Source organism: Rhinolophus hipposideros (genome assembly GCF_964194185.1).
Source record: "Rhinolophus hipposideros genome assembly, chromosome: 10".
Taxonomy (NCBI): Eukaryota; Metazoa; Chordata; class Mammalia; order Chiroptera; family Rhinolophidae; genus Rhinolophus; species Rhinolophus hipposideros.
The window spans coordinates 17,450,166-17,469,397 of record NC_138056.1 but is presented as its reverse complement, the minus strand read 5'-3'; the positions used below and the strand labels follow the sequence as shown (position 1 = coordinate 17,469,397).

At 39.5% G+C, this 19,232-nt stretch overlaps 1 protein-coding gene across 11 annotated transcripts in view; it reads right to left on the bottom strand.

Annotated features, from left to right (window-relative positions):
* The window catches only part of LRRC4C (leucine rich repeat containing 4C), a 1,068,826-nt gene extending 1,058,731 nt beyond the window's left edge, over nucleotides 1-10,095 (bottom strand). For 10 of the 11 annotated variants that reach the window (XM_081062636.1, XM_081062635.1, XM_081062634.1 and 7 more), the window contains exon 1: nucleotides 9,375-10,095. The gene's annotated coding sequence lies outside the window, so the exon portion shown is untranslated. The remainder of the gene's footprint in view (nucleotides 1-9,374) is intronic. The other variant, XM_081062633.1, reaches the window with a different exon arrangement.
* Between the last annotated feature and the right edge of the window lie 9,137 nt (nucleotides 10,096-19,232).

The window sequence follows — 19,232 nt, the reverse complement described above, 5'->3', positions numbered from 1 at the left end:
GCCATCTATTCACAGCAGAAAAAAATGTCTCTCATATCTCTAAGAACTCCAAACTAAACAACTGGGCTGAAATCTGGAAGGTCAGAAAACAGCCTTTCTGTCAACTCTCCATGGTTGTTTTAAGTGTCATTCCATTCTGAGCTGGAGGTTCACAGCCATGTTTCCCTCTAGAACATACCATTAGAGTGGCTGGGACCATCTGCCTGTCCGACAGACCATCTGTGTAAAGTATTAGCTCCTCTTCCAGAAAATTGAAGAGAAAAGGGACACACTCAGAGCTTGACGAGGAACAGAAAGTGAGGACAACAGACAGATGAGTCTCTGCATCTATCATTGTTCCCAAACTCTCTTTTTGGCAATCATTGGAAGAAAGGAGTCTAGGAAAATTGTTTAAGGTAAAAAATATTGCAGGAAAACAGACAATTTTCATCCAAAAGAGCACAGACAAAAATTAAAAGGCAATAGGAAAAAATAGAGAACACTGTATATGGTTTTAATTGTTTAAAAGAATAAGGCTCAGAATGGGAGAAAATCATCTGGGCTCTATCGCCAGGTGGACATGTAATAACTCACTCCCTTGAGCAAATCACAAGTTGTCTGAGGTTCAGTTTCTCATCTGTATCCTGAAAATAATCAAACTTCCTTTTCACACCTGTGAAGTTCCTAGCATGCCACCTAGAACATCCTAATATTAAATATTTCATAGCTATTATGGGAATTTTGTGATATTTCTCCAAGGCCTTCTACAGGGCCACACCATATCTCTATTCTTACCCACCAACTATTTGTAGATGCATTTCCTTACTCTATTCACTTTGATAGATGCAAACTCCTAATCTCTTCCACTTCCTCTTCAGAAATATTATTGTTGCTTCACATTATATTTAGGACCAAACCCAAGTTCTGTTTTCTTCCTTAAACTTCCCCAAACCACAAATTCCCCAGTGATAACTTTATTCTCTGAATTGTACATATGGACTCCATCATTTTTTGGTTCTGAACACTATGCTGCCTATTTAGCAAGTCAAATTCTCCTTTGCCAATGTAACATCAGCAATAACGTATTTGAGGGGGAGAAAGTCCCATTGTTTACAACTTTCTGTTCCACACTATAACTGTGCCTTAGTAGGGAATCTACAAGGTGTTCAATAAACACACGCAAAATAAGTGACACCAATGAAAGGACCACAAAAGCAAAAGAATATGTTGTTATCCACAAGAGAATTTGTTGAGAACTCCGATTTACTTATGCAAAAGCAACCTTGACCTAGATCCAGTCAAATGAGTTTTTTGGGGAAAAAAACATGCATCAGATAGGGAGACTAGAATTCCATTTAGTGGAAGCTTAGAAAAATTCAGCAGTATCTATAGTGATGAAGAGAGATAAAAATCAAACTTGAAGTGGCAGAGACACATCCATAGAATCACAGCAGAAAGGCAAGACAGATCAAGAAAGAGGAAAGAGATAAAGGAAGTAGCATCGATCAGATGAAAACAAGGAGAATCCAGCCATTCATAAGCAGGATAGACTCCAGTTCATGATATATTTGCAGCCAGGAGGCACTCATAAAAATCTTCAGACTACTTGCATATATGTTCTTACTTTGTGCACTAAAATCAGATCAAGTAGATGCAATGTTTACTGTTTAATAGGAATTCAAGTTCCTTGGTCAATGAAAGATCCTGAGTAAAAGTCACATATAAACATGACTTTCCTTTTTTTTTTGTAAATTTATTTATTGGGGTGACAATTGTTAATGAAATTACATAATTTCAGATGGTGAACATGACTTTCCTTTTAAAGGAAGGATGAGTTGAGTTTTTCCTTTGTGTGTATCTATTCTCACTACATTTAGTGTCACTATGTATAGTAAATGTCTCCAATAGAAACAAAATTAGCAAATCCATCCACTGTTTGTGTTACTAATCATTTGCTTGTTTTCGAGTTTTCAAGAAAAAGTTTGCCTTTATTAGAGTGATTGTTCAAAATATGTGCACTTCACACTTATTTTGATTCTGTTAAATAAACATTTCTCTCAATCTGGATGGAAAACTTTTCATTACTTAAATACTTCTTTCATATTGAGTATCTACTAGGTTCCAGAACTATATGGTCACAGGTTTTAATTCCAACCATACTTTCCCAAAAAGTAGACCCTGAACCATTGTGTGTTACTTGGTCCTTGTGTTTGTGACTTGTAACCTACAACAGGAATATTAAAATCAAAAGACCCTACATGGAATAACTTACCATGAAACATTTAAAATGCTGATTTGTTTGCTCATATGTATTTAAAAAAGGACCATCTAGAACATTGAAACATTACAAAAATATCACTGAAATATCTATAGTATGAACAAAAACTTGAGAAAGTTTGGAGGGATGACAGAAAAGGTAGAGTTAAAAATTTCATTTTTCTTTGACAATTTAAAGTCAAGGGAAGATTGTTACCTCTTCTCTTTATCAAGAAAGCTTTCAAAATGTGACCCCTTTTTCTGTTTACAGGTAGGCATTGAGCTGTATTCCAAGCTCTCAGCATTTTAGGATCTGACTTGAGAAAAAACTCCTTAGCACACAACATCCTTACTTGCTTTTCTTTGTTTCCATAGTCTCCTTGAATGCTCTGCACCAAATCCTTGTTTTTCCATCAACATGTTCCCCACTGATATCAAAATTGCTGAAAGATAATTGTCCTCCTGTCTTTTATATTTTTATGGCCAGAGAGACATGGATATTAGCTTTTCTATTTATTCGTGTGAGGTGATAATTTGTATAACCTCTGGCACTGGGGAGTACAAGAAGGTTTATATGCAAATGGATATTGCTAGGTTATTATCACAATTAATAATACTACTAATTGTTATAAGTAAGTGAATATAATTATTATGATGACATCTTTTTTTTTTGAGCACCAAATTCCAATCTCTGTTCTAAGTCCTTTATATATATATATATATATATATATATATATATATATATATTTTTTTTTTTTTTTTTTTTCTTAATCTTTCACAACAACCCTGCACGGTAAGATAAGGAAATACCAGTACAAAAGTACTCTGCACAAAGTTACGTAACTAATAAGTAGACAAACATATTGAGAGTGACAACCCATCAAGTGCACTCTACAAATACTGCCCCATGCTACCTACTATTTCATGTTATGGAGGAGACCTTCATTTCTTTACTTTGTTCCAAGTCCCACAACTACAGTACTTTTATCCCATTGCCAGTACTCCACATGGTATAAAACATTCCAATAAGACAGGTAACCGTCAAAGTAGAGCTCTACCTCAAGCTATGAATGCTGTCAAAGGCCACAAAAATGTGTCACTGATCATGCACTATATTAGGTACCCATGGGTTCAGGAGTTTCCCCTTCAGAGGTACCTTAGAGACACAGAGTCCATATTGTTTCACTGATAGGGTGAGTCTTGTTATTGGACTTTGCATTTGGAGAAGGCTTCCTTTGAACTGTCTATATTCAAGTATTTATGTGAAGATGCTTTGGGTTTGCAACCAAAAAGTGAAAAATAAAATAAATAAAAAAACATGGTGTAGAGGAATAGACCTGAGCTTTGAAGTGAGTCAGAATTTCAGGCAAAGTAATGCATAACTTTTTGCATCATTTGTAATATGGGAATAATATTAGTTTATCAATTTTTTGAGGATTACAAATAAATAATTTAACCTACTTACACAATGTCTGGCACAAAGAACATAATTGTTGACTGTATGAGAGAATTAATTGTAATTTATGGTATTGCCTCAATGTGTGTTGGCAATACAATCGGCAGTATATGACACCGGGAATTTCCTGAGCTCAGTGCAGAGTTCTAACTACAAATCCTGATGTTTGAGGCTGTCGTAGAGGCCAGTGAACTTGTGTTTATTATTTTGAGCAATCAGCATGGTTCTTCTTCTTTCTTACTCTACCAGATTTGTATTTTAACAAATGGGAACTTCACATGCAGGCGACATGGATATTGTCTTCTTTCTCAGCAGCCATAAAACAGAATTCATCCGCTCGTTATAAGGAAAGAAAGAACCCACAATCTAAACGACAAAACCCTGCTTCTTTTATGCACAGGGAAAGGATGACTTTGCAGAACAGAAATACCTGGGTCAAGTGGTACCAGCCTTGCAGTTAGCAAAGCAGAATTGAACTCATCACGGACAGCTCTGTTCAGCTACAGTAATAGGAACAAGGATTTTTACATTGTTTGCAATATGCTCTTGAACCAAATAAAGGTCATGTACAATAGCACAGCCCCATATAGGTCAGACTCTTGCAGAGGAATCTTGATTCTATTTAACTATCAAGTCCAAATTCCAGGGGGCAGCCTTAAAGACTGCAACAAGCCCCATGCAAACGATGGACTTGCCACAGAGGCCAGCAGAGAGTCCTTCTGCATTCCCCACAGCAATGATCACAGTGGTGGTAACTGCTAGGGGGTTAATAAGCATGCATCCTTTCTTTGTGAACGAGATGTTAGCTAAAAAGCAATGTTAACACCATGTGCTGATATCTGAATTCTGCAACCACATATGGATGGGTGCACGTGACTCTCGCTACTTACGTTATAATTTTGGAAGTTGTGAGCATAAGTGAGGTGACATCTGGAAAGGGCATTTTGGTTACTCTGAGAAAAGACCTGATGAAACCACGGTACATGAGATGAGCTCATTAACAAAAATATAGCTTTCTCTTTCCACTTTTACGTTATCTCTCAGATTCCATTTGGGGTTTTAGCCCATGTGTGTAAGTTACATAAACACACGGACTGAATTAGGGTGGATTTCCCAATGCTTATGCCAGGTGAAGGGGAGAGGGAGAATATATGTGAACTACCTGTAGAGTTACAATTTTGTGTCCAGGGTTTTACCAAGTACTGTGTATACAATCATGCATTCATTCATAACAGAAGCCCTCTAAATGAGTGACCGTCCCTATTTTATAGGCTAGATAACTGAGTCTCCAAAAGATTAGGTATCTGACCCCAAGTCTGTCCAACTCCAAAGCCAGTGCTCATCAATACCACATTCTCCTGCCATCATGATCTCCAACTCAGCTTTTAGTACTTGTCTATCTGTCCCTGAAATGTAACTCAGTGTGACAATCATCATGACCTATGCTATTATTATGAATACCCTATTGCGACTTCCAAGTTTAAATTGAATGCTAGTCAACAGTATCATTGTGACCTAGAGTTTTCTGGAAACTACAAACTCTGTAAGGATTTGTGTATTCCCACAGAAAATGCTAGAGAGTCCAAGTCTTTCTTCTACTTTCTGGACACCCATTGCCAATGGATTCAGGTCCTCATACATTTTCTCTTTTTTATGAATCTAAAAGTATACCTCCTATAGATTGGTAACTTACTCAACATGTATCCATGTTCATATGCACCTGTGCCCACACACAGGTAACTAAGAATGCACCACAGAAATTACTAAGAGATATAGTCATCACAGTTGGGAAAAGACTCAAATTATAACATCACAATATTTGGTCACCCATCGTAAAGACCAATCCTGTTTAATCAATTTAATTTGAAATCATATTGGAGGAATCATTTTGTAGAGTCTCAAACCATATGAACTCATCATCACCATAACACTTCACATTGCTATAGCAATGTATAATTACAGATCATTTTATTCTGCAATATTTCATCATAATTCTCATGGCAACACTGTGAGTTAAAAATGTTTATTTCCAAAGTATATAGAAAGAAACTAGGGTTCTGAGATTTTGAGGCACTCACTGACCAGTAAGCAACACTATGGATGCTTGACTGACCCCTTCTGATTCTCAGTCCAGGGTTTTCTTTCTCCTGATTCTAACCCCAGACTACCTACCGCCACCTACCCCACCCGCTGCCCTAGCTATGAGGACTGAGTGGTCCCAAATGGCAATATAGATAATTGAGTGAATTGATTTTAGTCAACCTCAAAGCCCCTGCCTTATTAGCACTTCAATTCATTCATTTTTTCTTTTGTAATTTATTGGGGGATCTCGATGCATTATTTTTAAGTAATTAAGAACAATAGCAAGAATACACAGAATATACTCTGTGAATATACTCTGTCGGCAGACAGTAGTACATCACCCTCATCCCAAGGTTCTGCATTTTCTGCTGTAGGCTAATGTTCTGGCCTATTAGCATGAGCCCCAATGTCAGCATCAGTGCCTGGAGCTACCGCACAGCTCCAGGCTGTTGTAATGACTCAGCAATCAAAACTTCAAGTTCAGTCCACCTGGTCCTCAACCACCCCCAGGGCCAGAGCTGCACGAGTTCCTTTTCGCTCTTCAACTTAGGATGCAATCTTTCTGGCTTCCTTTAAAGGTTCTCAGTATCTGACGTTCCAGCTGTCAGCTCTGTTTGTTATGTAAGGAAAGAGCCATTCATGTGTTAAGTGCCCTGGGTCTTAAAAACACAGAAACACGCTGGAGCATGTTGGGCCTGGTTGGCTCATTGGAGCAAAGACCCACAGAAAGGCTAACCAAGTGACTGGAACTACAAAGAGAAAGAATTGGAATTTCCTTTATTCTCCCCAAATAAATTCAAGGCAACTCTTTACCAATTCATCCTTTTAAAAATATAACACTGCACTTACTGGAACTTTAGCCTTTTCTTTGGCAATTCTGGCATTTTACCTTTACTGAAATGGAAAGCAATTTCCCTCCATTCTCCTGTCTTTTCTGAACTCACTAAGCAAGAGAACCAGTCCTATTGAGCTTTAAAACACTCTCTATCACAAAACAAAGCCCGGAAAGACAGAATAAAGCCATGGATCTGGAGCCAGTTCTGACTGAAAGCTGTTTACCATTGCTCTGACCTGAGCTGATAATAAAGATACAGGTACAGTCACTCAAACACCATCAGGACCCCTTGAGATACCAGGGAGATGCTTTGCACATTGCATGAGCTATAATCGGAAAATCCTGAGCTGGCTTGTACCCCACTTCTATTATTAGCCTAAAATGAGTGATGATGAAAGTGTTGCTATTTCTAGTAGATTCACTCATTACAATTATTAAATCTCCAATATACAAAAGTCAAGATGTTATCCTTATTATTTTTTTAAGATGATGTTGAGAATAATCTCTGCAATTAAATTTTACCCATACCACACGTTTAAATATGCTCACACTCAGTAGGAATGTGAATGGAAGGAGGAACAGTCAAAATTAAGCAGCCTTGATAAAAAGAGGCACAAATTTGCCAACTTCCAGAGCAACATTTTCAAAAGGCTTCCCTTTATTCAGAACAGCCCTAACACAAAATAGATGATGTAGAATATTGTCCTCTGTGCTTGCTACTGGTTATCAGAAGCTGCAGGTTAGGGAACAGCTGACCCACCGAAGGCATGGTGAATGTCCTGGCAGAGTCTTGGAGCCTCCAGAATCTGACAGAACCCACTGGCACGTGGAGCATTCGGGCACTGCACACTCCTTAGAACAGTAAACTTTGTGTTTCTTGTTTATATCCTACATCCGTTTTCAGGTTTCATGAGTTCCAGGTGGATTTCTTCACAAAGAAAATGAAATCTGACTTGGGGTTTCTTTAATTCGTTTAAAAACAAACAAACAAACAAACAATAATGCCCCTTTCTTGACAAGGGAAAACATAAGTGGAATCTATAAGTAGCAGATGAAAATATCCTGAGCCAAAAGAGTTGACAAGAAAGATAATATCCTGAATTATACTGACAGGAGAGTTCTCCGGTAGTTCTACCAGGAGCATGGCGTGAAGTATTGGTTACAGAATGCAAGGGGGACATCTTTTAACAGCTGCCACCTATACCTGTTTCTCTAACACCATTATGCAAAAACATGAAATAGATAAAAGGTACAGTCCACGGTAATACCAGAGGATAAGCTCATCTTTAAGTTTTCTTTTTCTTTTTAGTTCCGGACTTTTGAGCAACCCTTTTTAGAAAAAAGAAGTAGTCCCCCACCCCCATACTGAAGTAGTAATGCTTCAGTATGATGTTTAACATTGCTCAGTGTGGGTGTTCTCATAAAGCTTTAGCCCAGTCAATTGTCTCTGACTAAATCTCTTACATTACAATTTGCTCCATCTATCTATATACAGACATCCATCCTTGGAGAGAAACAGCTATGAATGCTCTCCTCTGCCTAATTAACTCAAGTACCTGTGTCTCTTCCTTGGAGATGTTCACAGTAACAGTTCTGAGTTGGCTAATATCCCACTAAATATCACCCTTCTTTTTAGGATAAACCATCCATGTGCATTGGAAAATAGCTCCCAAATGCCATCTGCACTGACTGAGGAAAGCTCTCATGCTTCCACTTGGGGTCTTGGCATTTTAGAAATATATTGACAAGTGTTCTCAATTCTTGGGAGAAACTAAGAGATGCCAATGCAGAGCGATAAAAATCCAGATGCAGGAACACAGATGCCATCACAATGAAATGGCATTTTGCTTTAATTAAATAACCTCGGGATGGAAACAGGTAAAGTACTATCTACATTTAACTTGGAAGGAAAGGGGAAGAAAAATAAATAAATAAAAAGCACGGCTAACCACCAGGAAATGAGAGAGTTAGGCAAGGCGTTCAACTAAAGTCACCTGAATTCCTGATCTGCCTGCTTGTTTTTACAGCCCAGAGTAGACAATTAAGAGCAATTTGCAACCACACTTCCTTCTGGAGAGACCCTGTAGGGTAAGAGGATGTTTCAAAAGGAGAGTCTTAATCAGGGGACTCTACAATCAGAAACGTAAATGAGATGTGATCGCAAGAGAATCAGTCCAAAAAAGAGAGGCTCAAAATACTAAACAATTTCCACTTTGTTCTCATTTGCTCCAATTAGAAGCTGTGGCAGCAGCCTTTCTATATTCCGCGCATTTGCAACTCCCCAGAGCATATTTACCACTTCAAGAAAAAAATAAATAAATGCTATGGGGGAAAAACGTCTACTATTAAGTTATCCTAAAAGTCCTAATTACACCCCCAACCCCCACCCCCACACACTTTTGCCTCTAACTCACAGCCAGTGCCAGCAGCCTTTCTGATTTTTTTTTCTCTCTCAAATTTAGAGAGTATTTCAAGGAGGGAAAGGCTGGAATTATATTTTTTCCTATGTTTCATATATGCAGAATTCACTGTGAAAATGTTAGATAAATAAGAGGTACAAAAGTTGGTGGAAGGATGGGGGTTGGTTATACAAATGGAAATTAGTTCTTTGGCATGAAAATAGCCCCGAAATGCCACACACTGAGTTTTCTTCTGGGCATCACTAAAGATGCGCTTAGAACCCGCAAATGGATTTCTGAAAACAAACAGGAAAGCACAGACATCTCATGGAAGCAGGGACTCAGATCTCACAGTCCCATGACTTACCTTCTTTATGGACCCTCAAAGTTCACCGAGGAAATTTTAAAATCCTTTAGCTTGTCTTGCACTACTCTCTTTTCTTCTTCTTTTAAAGTCACATAAGAAAAAAATAATCAGTTTTCAAAGGTTCCATTTATCTAATCATCCAGCACCAGCAAAAACGTGTCCAAGAGACTCCACCAAAAAGTAAGCCAAAAACTCATCAAAGGCAAAAAGAAGAAGGGAGAAGTACAGAAGAAAGGGGGCTGGTGAAAGCTGATGGGGCTACAGACTGTGAGCCCAACTACACAGAGAATATTTGCATGCCTTGAAATCTACTGTATGATACACCTGCTTTGGTTGTCACACAAACACATGTACTCGCGGACACTCACACATTCTCTTTCACGCAAAAGCAGGCAACACACACACACACACACACACACACACACACACACACATCAGTGCAATGAAAACTGTCAGTAGTAACCTCCAACAGCTGCTGTGCGCTGCAGATGGTAAAGCTCCCTGTTACCTTCCCGGATCGGTGTAAGATCAAAAGAACATCCAAAATCGGGGGACCCCCAGGACTAGGTAGATTTCCGGATCCCTCTTCCCCAGCCTGGTTCAGCAAGCCCAGAACGGTCCGTCAGCAGAGGTATCTGCTTGCAGGGTGCCCCGGATTATGGCAAGGTTATTAATCTTGATGTGCTGCATCCCCCACCCCCAACATTCAGCAGGCTGCATAGAGATGATTGCCAGAGCTGTGTCTGCCCCTGTTCTACTGCATTTCGCTCAGCCCTCTGATGCTGCCAGTGAGACACGGTGGAGGCAAGAATACTAATAAGGTGGTTAGCTACAGTTTCTTCAAGGCAGTCGGCGTGCAGTACAGTAAATGTGTACTTCCCAGTGCTCTGTGTGTGTGCCTGCGTGTCTGCAGGGAGGGCAGTGGATCCATCTCCGGCCAGAAGGCGAGATGGCTTGTATCCTGCCCGAGAGGACTATATCATCGGAATCGTCACTGTCCTGCAATGGCATTGTCGATGACAGTATTTTGTTTGGGATAAAAGAAAAGGGGTATGGAGGTTAATGGTTTAGAAGCCTAGGGCTGGCATTTGAATGAGAGAGAGAGAGAGAAAGAGAGGAAGAGAGAGAGAGAACGTCCAGGGAGACAAATTAGCTTTATAAATAGGCTCCAAGGAGACTAAGGCAAATTTTTAACATGCTGCTGCCTGGCTGTTAAATGGAAATACAAAGCAATTTCAAAAACGAGCTCCAGCCTATAAATCTTGGAGCTGGCAACAAGTATCTGAATTTGACTGATGGGACAATGGATAAATGGGTTCCTGGTAATATAAAAAGTTTGCTCATGCATTCTGTTTTGCAGCCATGTCCCCGATGTGTGCAAGAATCTAGGTGCAGTTCATTCATTTTCAATATGATTTAGACTCTATTCCTTCAGTTTTACTCTAATGCAGTTTTTATCACATGACTATCAAATTATAGAGAATGTCTGAGTGGCATTATTATGTCACTTAGGAGGATTGGTTGGTAATGTTCAATAGTATCATCACACATAACACTTACATGGAATGAATTTCGAGTTTTCAGGGGAGGAAAAGTATTATATGTCTTTTAGCACCAACACACAAAAGAAAATATATGCACAATATTCTAAGTGTATATAATTCCTCACCCCACTGGTAGGCTAAAGTTTCCTCTTCCATGATTGGGTCTCATATTACAATACCTCTTTTTTAGTCAATGATACTCACTGAGTTCCTTAAAGTGAATTAAATTGGTATTATCTGAATAAATGAGTATTGGACAGTTGAAGAAGACAGATAAGAGTGAATTATAGAGCACTGTAATATCACTTATTGCCAGTAGATGTCACAAAAGATGATACAGGTAAAAGAATTCTACCAACTGCAAACATTTAACCTAATTGGTAAGCACAGATTTTAATTAAAGTTACAACATCAATCTGAAGTACTGAATTTTTATAAAATCTAAAGATTCAGATAAGAAGTTGGAGAACTGCCTTTTATTTTTTTCCCAAATGTCCCTCACAAATCACTCTTACATAACTCTAGTAGGTTATCTATTTATTTTGGAAAGAAAAAAAAAAAAAACTACACCACTGACTTGATATTAGATTTGCATCTAACATTTCTGGGAATTAAGATTTTTTTATTCTACAAATATAGCGTTTAAATACCTTATTGTTTGTAAAAGAAAAACTACTAAATTAAACTACAAAACAAAGACGTGGGAGGAAGTAAATTAGGTGATTAAAATTCATAAATAAAATAACGGACTTATTCATGTTTGGGAGCTGAACATTATTAATAAAGAGTGGCATATAGATAACATCTATAAAGAATTTTGACTCATCTTTGTCAATTCCACTTATGTTAATAAGTGAAAAATTTTAATAAGCTAGCATATCATTTTAGCCTTTATTTATCTAAATACAATTAATTAGTACCCATCCCAGCCATGATAAGCCCAAATGCCAACAAAAGATAATGTTAAAAACTTAGGCATTAGAGTCCAGACAGACTTGGGTTCAAATTCTAAATTCTAGTTCTGCCTCAGCTGGTTAGTCTCTGCAAGTCTTTCCCTCCCCGGGCCTCGCCATTTTTTTTTTTTTTTAATTTCACTCATAAGCAGGACATTAATATGTATCTAATAGGATTGTTGTGAGGACTGGAATGAATTAAAATAAATTAAGTATGTACTTAGTGTATTCCCTGATACGTAATAAGTGACCTATAAGTATTACATATATCATAAATAATTTCTTTTTCCTTATTATGTTAGCTCTTGTGTTTGTTAGCCACCCGGTAAAACAAGTAGAATCATTTAGCCAATCCTTTTGACATTGAAAGATTTTGTTTTTAAATGTATTTTTACAAATAGTTCTTTGATCTTGTTTTTGTAAACCTATAGCTGAGTAATATTGGACCACTTTTGACATGCACGCAATTACACAATTATCCATGTGCTCCAAGACTCATATAACGGAGAAATCACTTTCTTGATTATTGTCTGAGATCACTTTCTTTCAAACAGAACAGTTAGAAAGAATATCTGATGGCAGTTTCACTGCTTCCCCATCAAGACTTGCTTTGAAGCCAACAGCGCTACCAAACACTGAAAAGTAAATGCTTAACATTCCATCTCTGAAATTTTTGGACCGTAGCAATTCCATGACAGATTATCACTGAAACTCAGATGATATATATTTTTTTTAAACAGGACTTTATTGGGGAACAGGACTTTTTTCCAAGCCAAGTTGTTGTCCTTTCAATCTTAGTTGTGGAGTGCGCCATTCAGCTTCAAGTTGTTGTCCTTTCAATCTTAGTTGTGGAGGGTGCAGCTCAGTTCCAGGTCCAATTGCCGTTGCTAGTTGCAGGGGGCACAGCCCACCATCCCTTGCGGGAGTCGAATGGGCGATCTTGTGGTTGAGAGGACGCACTCCAACCAACTGAGTCATCCGGGAGGCAGCTCAGCTCAAGGTGCCGTGTTCAATCTTAGTTGCAGGGGGCGCTGCCCATCATCCCTTGCAGGACTCGAGGAATCGAACTAGCAACCTTGTGGTTGAGAGCCCACTGGCCCATGTGGGAATCGAACCGGCAGCATTTGGAGTTAGGAGCATGGAGCTCTAACCACCTGAACCACCGGGCTGGCCCTCAGATGATCATTTTTAACATGGGTATCTGGATATTGAATTTCATCCAATAATTGTTATGTCTTCCAAAGTATACCAAGAATATGACCACTGTTAGTTCAATACCTCGGAAGGTGGTTGTCAAGTGGGGCGGCCTGTGGGGTCTCAGCTCCCACTCCCCACATAAGAACGCAGGATATGGTGAGGCCAAAAAGGACCACCCATGGAAACATGGATAGGGGAATCATACCACTATAGTCTTGCTGGAGGCTGGATTCACACGACGTGCGACCTGCTGTCCGCTTTTCTGCCAACTGACCAACTCCCCTCACTAGCTGCAATCTGCACTTGCTAGCTGAGCTACCATCTTCTTGCTAGCCCCCATTTTCCTGCTAGAGTAGCCACAACAGTTATTTTAGTGGCCAATGGCTCACTGATTACAGCTGACGGTCAACTAGCTGCAGCTGACGGCCATCCAATCACAGTGCCATTTACTACCTGAGCCAGCACCTTTCCACATGAGGCCGAGAGCCTGGAAACTGCTCTCTGGGGCTCTGTCCCCACACTCCACCCCTACAGGTTCTTGCCTCACAATCTATGCAACAAGCGTCTTCTGCGAGGGACCCTGTGCGAGGATCCTTGAGGTGAATGCAATATCCTAGACACAGCCAGGCTCTCTGGACACAGCCAGGGTTTTTCAGGGAACCACCAGTGCTTCTGGGCACAGCCAGGCTTACTGGGCTTGTTAGGATACCACCAGTCTCCCCGGACACAACCAGGGCTCTCAGGGCACTGCCACTCTCTCTGGGCACAGCCAGACTTCCTGGACACAGCCAGGGCTCTCAGGGCACTGTCACTCTCTCTCTCTCTGGGCCTCTCAGGGTACTGTGCTGGAACAACAGCGGCTCACAGTCAAGGTACTTACATATTCTCGAAGGCGGCCGGTCAAGACACAAAAGCAAACATCCGTCCGTTCCACTACATGGTGGTATGTTCCCAAACAGTCAAGCGGTCCATTAAATTAGGGATAGAAGGCAATTCTCCATAGTCCATAGTCATTCGCCAGGGCTGTCCTGGGGGTGAGGGATGACCTTAACCTCACCCTCATCTCCCACGGAGGACTCAGCAAGCGTTTCCTCCTGGGACTACAAGTCCTGCCTCCAGGCTTCCTCAGCAAGCACTTCCCAGCCCACAGGGGCGCAACAACCTTCGCTTTCTCTGGCCTATGCTGGTTGGGGAACCATCCACGTCTTCCCACCCCTCCACAGGGGTCTAGCTCTCCTGGTCTTCCTGAGACTGAGTGTTCATAGGCACAAACTGCTCCACCGCATTTCGGGGAGCTTTGGCGGCACCGTAACCTGCTCGCTGCGCCATTTGTCAGGGAGTGTGTCAGGCGGAGTCTCAGCTCCCGCTCCCCACATAAGAACTCAGGATATAGTGAGGCCAAAAAGGAACACCCACGGAGCCATGGATAGGAGAGTCATACCACTATAGTCTTGCTAGAGGCTGGATTCACATGACGTGCGACCTGCTGTCCGTTTTTCTGCCAACCGACCGACTCCCCTCACTAGCTGCAATCCGCACTTGCTATCTGAGCCACCATCTTCTTGCTAGCCCCCATTTTCCTGCTAGCATAGCCACAGCAGTTATATTAGTTGCCAATGGCTGACTGTTACAGCTGACGGCCAACTAGCCACAGCTGATGGCCATCCAATCACAGTTGATGGCCATTTACTACCTGAGCCAGCACCTTTCTATGTGAGGCAGAGCCTGGAAACTGCACTCCTGGCTCTGTCCCCACGGTGGTGTTACACTGAGGTAAAACCTGAAACTGGCCCCCTATACACAAAGGGCATTGAGAGACCTAAGAAAGTCAGGACACTCAGGTAGGTGGTGGTTTTCATAAACAAGGAAATTTACTTACTGTCCATCTGGAGCCACAAAACAAGTCGATCTCCGCACCCGCCTGACAGAATCTTCAACTGGCTTTAACTGGGTTCAGTCACGTATTCTGTGTAGCTGGTCTCAACACCTCACTCTCTCAAGGTTACTCCTTGAAATGGCTCAGCTGTGGGAATGGTGAGTAGAATACGTTCCACGCACAGGGAAAGGGGTTGAGGGAGCCTCCAATTGCCCAGGTTCAGCTCAAGGGTCTACCAGAGGTCATGCCCTCTCAATGACTTCCTCCAACAACCACAGGGCATCAGTTATATAGAAATTCATCTGAGTCTCTTGAACGAATGTATTTGATAAAAGATGAGTGAGTATCATGCAGTGTCTCTGGTCCTGCTCCCCGCACCAGAATGCAGAATATAAAAAGGCCAAAAAGGAACACCAACGGAGCCATCGATAGGGGGTTCATACCACTATTTCTCGCTGGCGGCTGGGTTGGAGACACAAGAAGCAGGAGCCGCAATCTTCCGTCTGCTTCTCAGCCAGCCAACCAACCAACTAACCCCCCAACGTAGCTATGGCAGTTATATTAGTGACTAATGGTTAACTGGTTACAGCTGATGGCCACCCAGCCACAGTGTATGGTCATCTACTACCTGAGCCAGCCCCTTTCCACGTGAGGCCGAGAGCCTGGAAACTGCTCTCCTGGCTCTGTCCCCACAGTGAGATAGAAAATGAAACAGCTCATCAGTGTGTCCATTGTTCTTCATCCGCATCCTAAGAATCTAGAGTAGGCTAAATAATACTTATACTATGGTTAAAGACAAATTTCTTTGAAATCTGATTTCTGTTTAAAGTTCAGTGTCTCCTCCCTCATTCTGAGAAAGCTCAGCATCAGCAATAGTCCCTAGTTCTAACCTTATGGGTAGTATAATACATTATAGAGAACTGACAAGTGATGTACCGGGGGTGCCAAAAAAAATCTATACAAGTGGACACGTTTGTCAACGTTGCTCAAGCAGTAGTTCACCACAATCAGAAGTGTCTGGATGCTGATGGTAACCACTTTGAGCACCTCTTGTCATTGCAGAAGTCAAACTTGGCTTGTATTCATCTTTTGTTATCAGTATATATTGAGTATTACAATTTTAATACAGTTTTCCTTTCTTAAAATATGTATTCATTTTTTTGGCACCCTCTGTATATGAACTCCAGGAGGGCTGGGCACCTGTGAGCCTTTTCTTCTACATCAGGGGTGTCCAAACTGCGGCCTGCGGGCCAACTGTGGCCCTCAATCCATTTTTAATTGGCCCACAGCAAATTCCAAAAATATACTAGTTTACTTAAATAAACCAAGTGAGGCAACACGTACTTCACCTCGAATGAGTGGCCCAGCTGTTTGTGTATTTTACCACATATGGCCCTTGATAAAAAAATGTTAAAAAAAGTTTGGACACCCCTGTTCTACATGGAAACACCTCTACAAGAAGATGTTGGTATCAGAACTCCTCAGCTTTTAAAAAATGCCCAGATAATATGGACTTTTAAAAAGTATGTAAGAATTGCACTTGAATCCCTATTACTGGAAAATTCTAAATTCCCTAAGTAGGTCTGGGATAGTGAGTCAACAACTATCAGTAACAGTAGATAAATGTATGATGTGAATATGGATATACATTTGATTTCTTGGGAGTTAATACTGAGTATAAAAGTATTCCACCAGTATCACTATCAGCAAATTTCTCTCCAAATTATTTTCAATGTCTGTGTTTCTTGGAAACAGTTTACTGACATCATGTCGCCATGCTTTTGTTTACTTCTTACATCATCTGCTGTGACATAGCATGAGAACAGGAACTGCATTCAGTATTTGTTCCCGCCTTGGCTTATTTTAAAATCAGTTTGCCTGCAATCCAAGTGTTCTGAACGAGTTTAGTAGCTTAAAAGATTACATTCTATTATTCCATCTCCAGAATACTTTATTAATTATCTGTTGAAATTAGCTTGGATCTTTCATTTACAGTGTTTCAACAAGTTTCTCAAATTATTTAGCCTTCTTATTTACATCCAGCAATTGCTAGCTTAGACAACTCTAGCAAAAGAGTTGAGCTAGTTGGATCAATTTCTCCAACAGGTCTACCTGGACCTTTATAATTACTCCCTTTCATCAATCCAAGGAGTACTGATTTAACCCATATCACTTAACATGTATTGCTTTATTATTTTATATACATAAATGTATCTTTGAAAGACCTCTTTTTGTTGCCTAGAGACAGCCTAATACAGCTCCCTCCAACCATCAAGTCCTAGATGAATTTTGTTATTAATAAAATATGCTAAATATAACAACTTGGGGACTTAACATATCATGTCATTGATCACGGTTCCTCCTGTCATCTTCAGCCATGAATAAACTAAAAATAGCCTGTACATAGATTGCCTGCTAATCGTGGTCGTGGTATAATTACTTCTGTCTTTTAGTTCTTTACTAATTCCAAATAATTCCTTACATTTTTTTTAATATCTGTATGATCTACAGTGATTGCCCCCTCTCTCATTCCTGCTATTGAAATTTATTCATTCACTTTTTAAAAATCATTCTGGATAAAGGTTTATCAATTTTATTGACCCTCTCAAACACTCAGCTAGTTGTTCAATATATTTTCTCTTTGTCAGTTTATTCCACTGATTTCTGCTCTTATTATTATTTCTTTTCTTCTATTTTTTTGGGAGGGGATTTCATTTGCTTTTATTTGCTACTTTCTTAAATAGAAGTTTAGGCCATTGACTTCAAGTCATTCTTTTCTAATGCAAGCTTTTACTGCAATAAATTTGCCTCTAAAATACTCTTATGCTGCATTTCACAATCCTGGTATGTGTGTTTTCCTTTTCATTCTGTTCAAAATAGTTAATTTTGCTTTTGGTTTCTTTTTTAACCCATGGTGTTTTGTTTGTATTTTTTTTATAAGTGTGTTACTTAGTTTACAAATATTTTGGGATTTACCAGATATCTTGCTGTCATTGATATCTTATATTAATTGATTCCATTGTGATCAGATAACATTCTTTGTTTTATTTGAATCCTATTAAATGTATAGACTTATTTTATAGCCTAATTTGGTAAATGATTTGTGTGCTCTTAAAAATAATGAATGTTCTAAAAAAAATAAATAAAAAAATAATGAATGTTCTATTGGGTGGAATGTTCTATAAATGTCAATTAGGAACAAGTTGTTTGATAATGTTATTCAGTCTGTCTATACTCTTACTGATTTTTTGTCGACTTATTCTAATACTTTAATTCTTCACTAAAATTTTGGATTTATTTATCAATTCTACCTGTTTTTACTTTGTCCATTTTGAAGCTATATTACTAAGTATATAAATGTTGAAGAGTTAATATGTCCTCTAATGAATTAACCCTTTATCATTATGAAATAAACCTCTTTGTCCCTGGTATTATTCTGATAACTGTCTGGTGATAACAGTTGTTTAATGAAACTATTCTTTCAGATAAGTTGTTCAGAGGGGTGGGGGCAAATTCTTATTACTGTTGTTTGGCTAGAACTAAAAATCTCTAATTACCCATTCAAACAAAAAATTATATGACCACATATTTTATACCAACCAGTCCTTTGAGCTGTAATACAGTAATGGACCAGATAGAATGCTTCTTTGCAATCATGACGTCTCCCTTCTATTGGTAATGTCTTATTTCCAACAAACTAGTAAACAAACATACATAAAAACACCTTAGATGGTTTAAGAGTTGTGAAGAAAATAAAAGATGTTATGTGACAGTGAAGGAATACGGGACTATTTTAGATAGGGTAGTCAACAAATCTACTCTCAAAGGGTGACATGTGAAATAATATATGAATGATGAAAACCCAGCCATGCAAAGATCTGGGGGAAGTACATTCCAATCAGAGGGAAGTGTGAGTACAAAAAAAAAAATCCTTGAGGGAAGAGTAAGGCTGGTCCCATCAAAAAGGACTCATTGTTAGATAGATTTTCTTTCACTCGTTTACATACTCCTATCTCTACTATGTAATATGGTATCAAAACCTGAAAGGTCACTAACATGGTTTATTATTGATCATGGATAGACGCCCAGAGGAAGTACTTTGTCCTACAGAGACTGCTTTCAATAACTTCATCAACTTAACATGATGCTAGATACTGCAGAAGAGGCTTTTTTGTTTGTTTTTGTTTTTTTAATTTAATTTTTTAGACCATTTTAAGGTTCACAGTAAAATTGAGGGGAAGGTGCAGAGATTTCCCATGTACCCACAGCCCACATGCATGCATAGCCT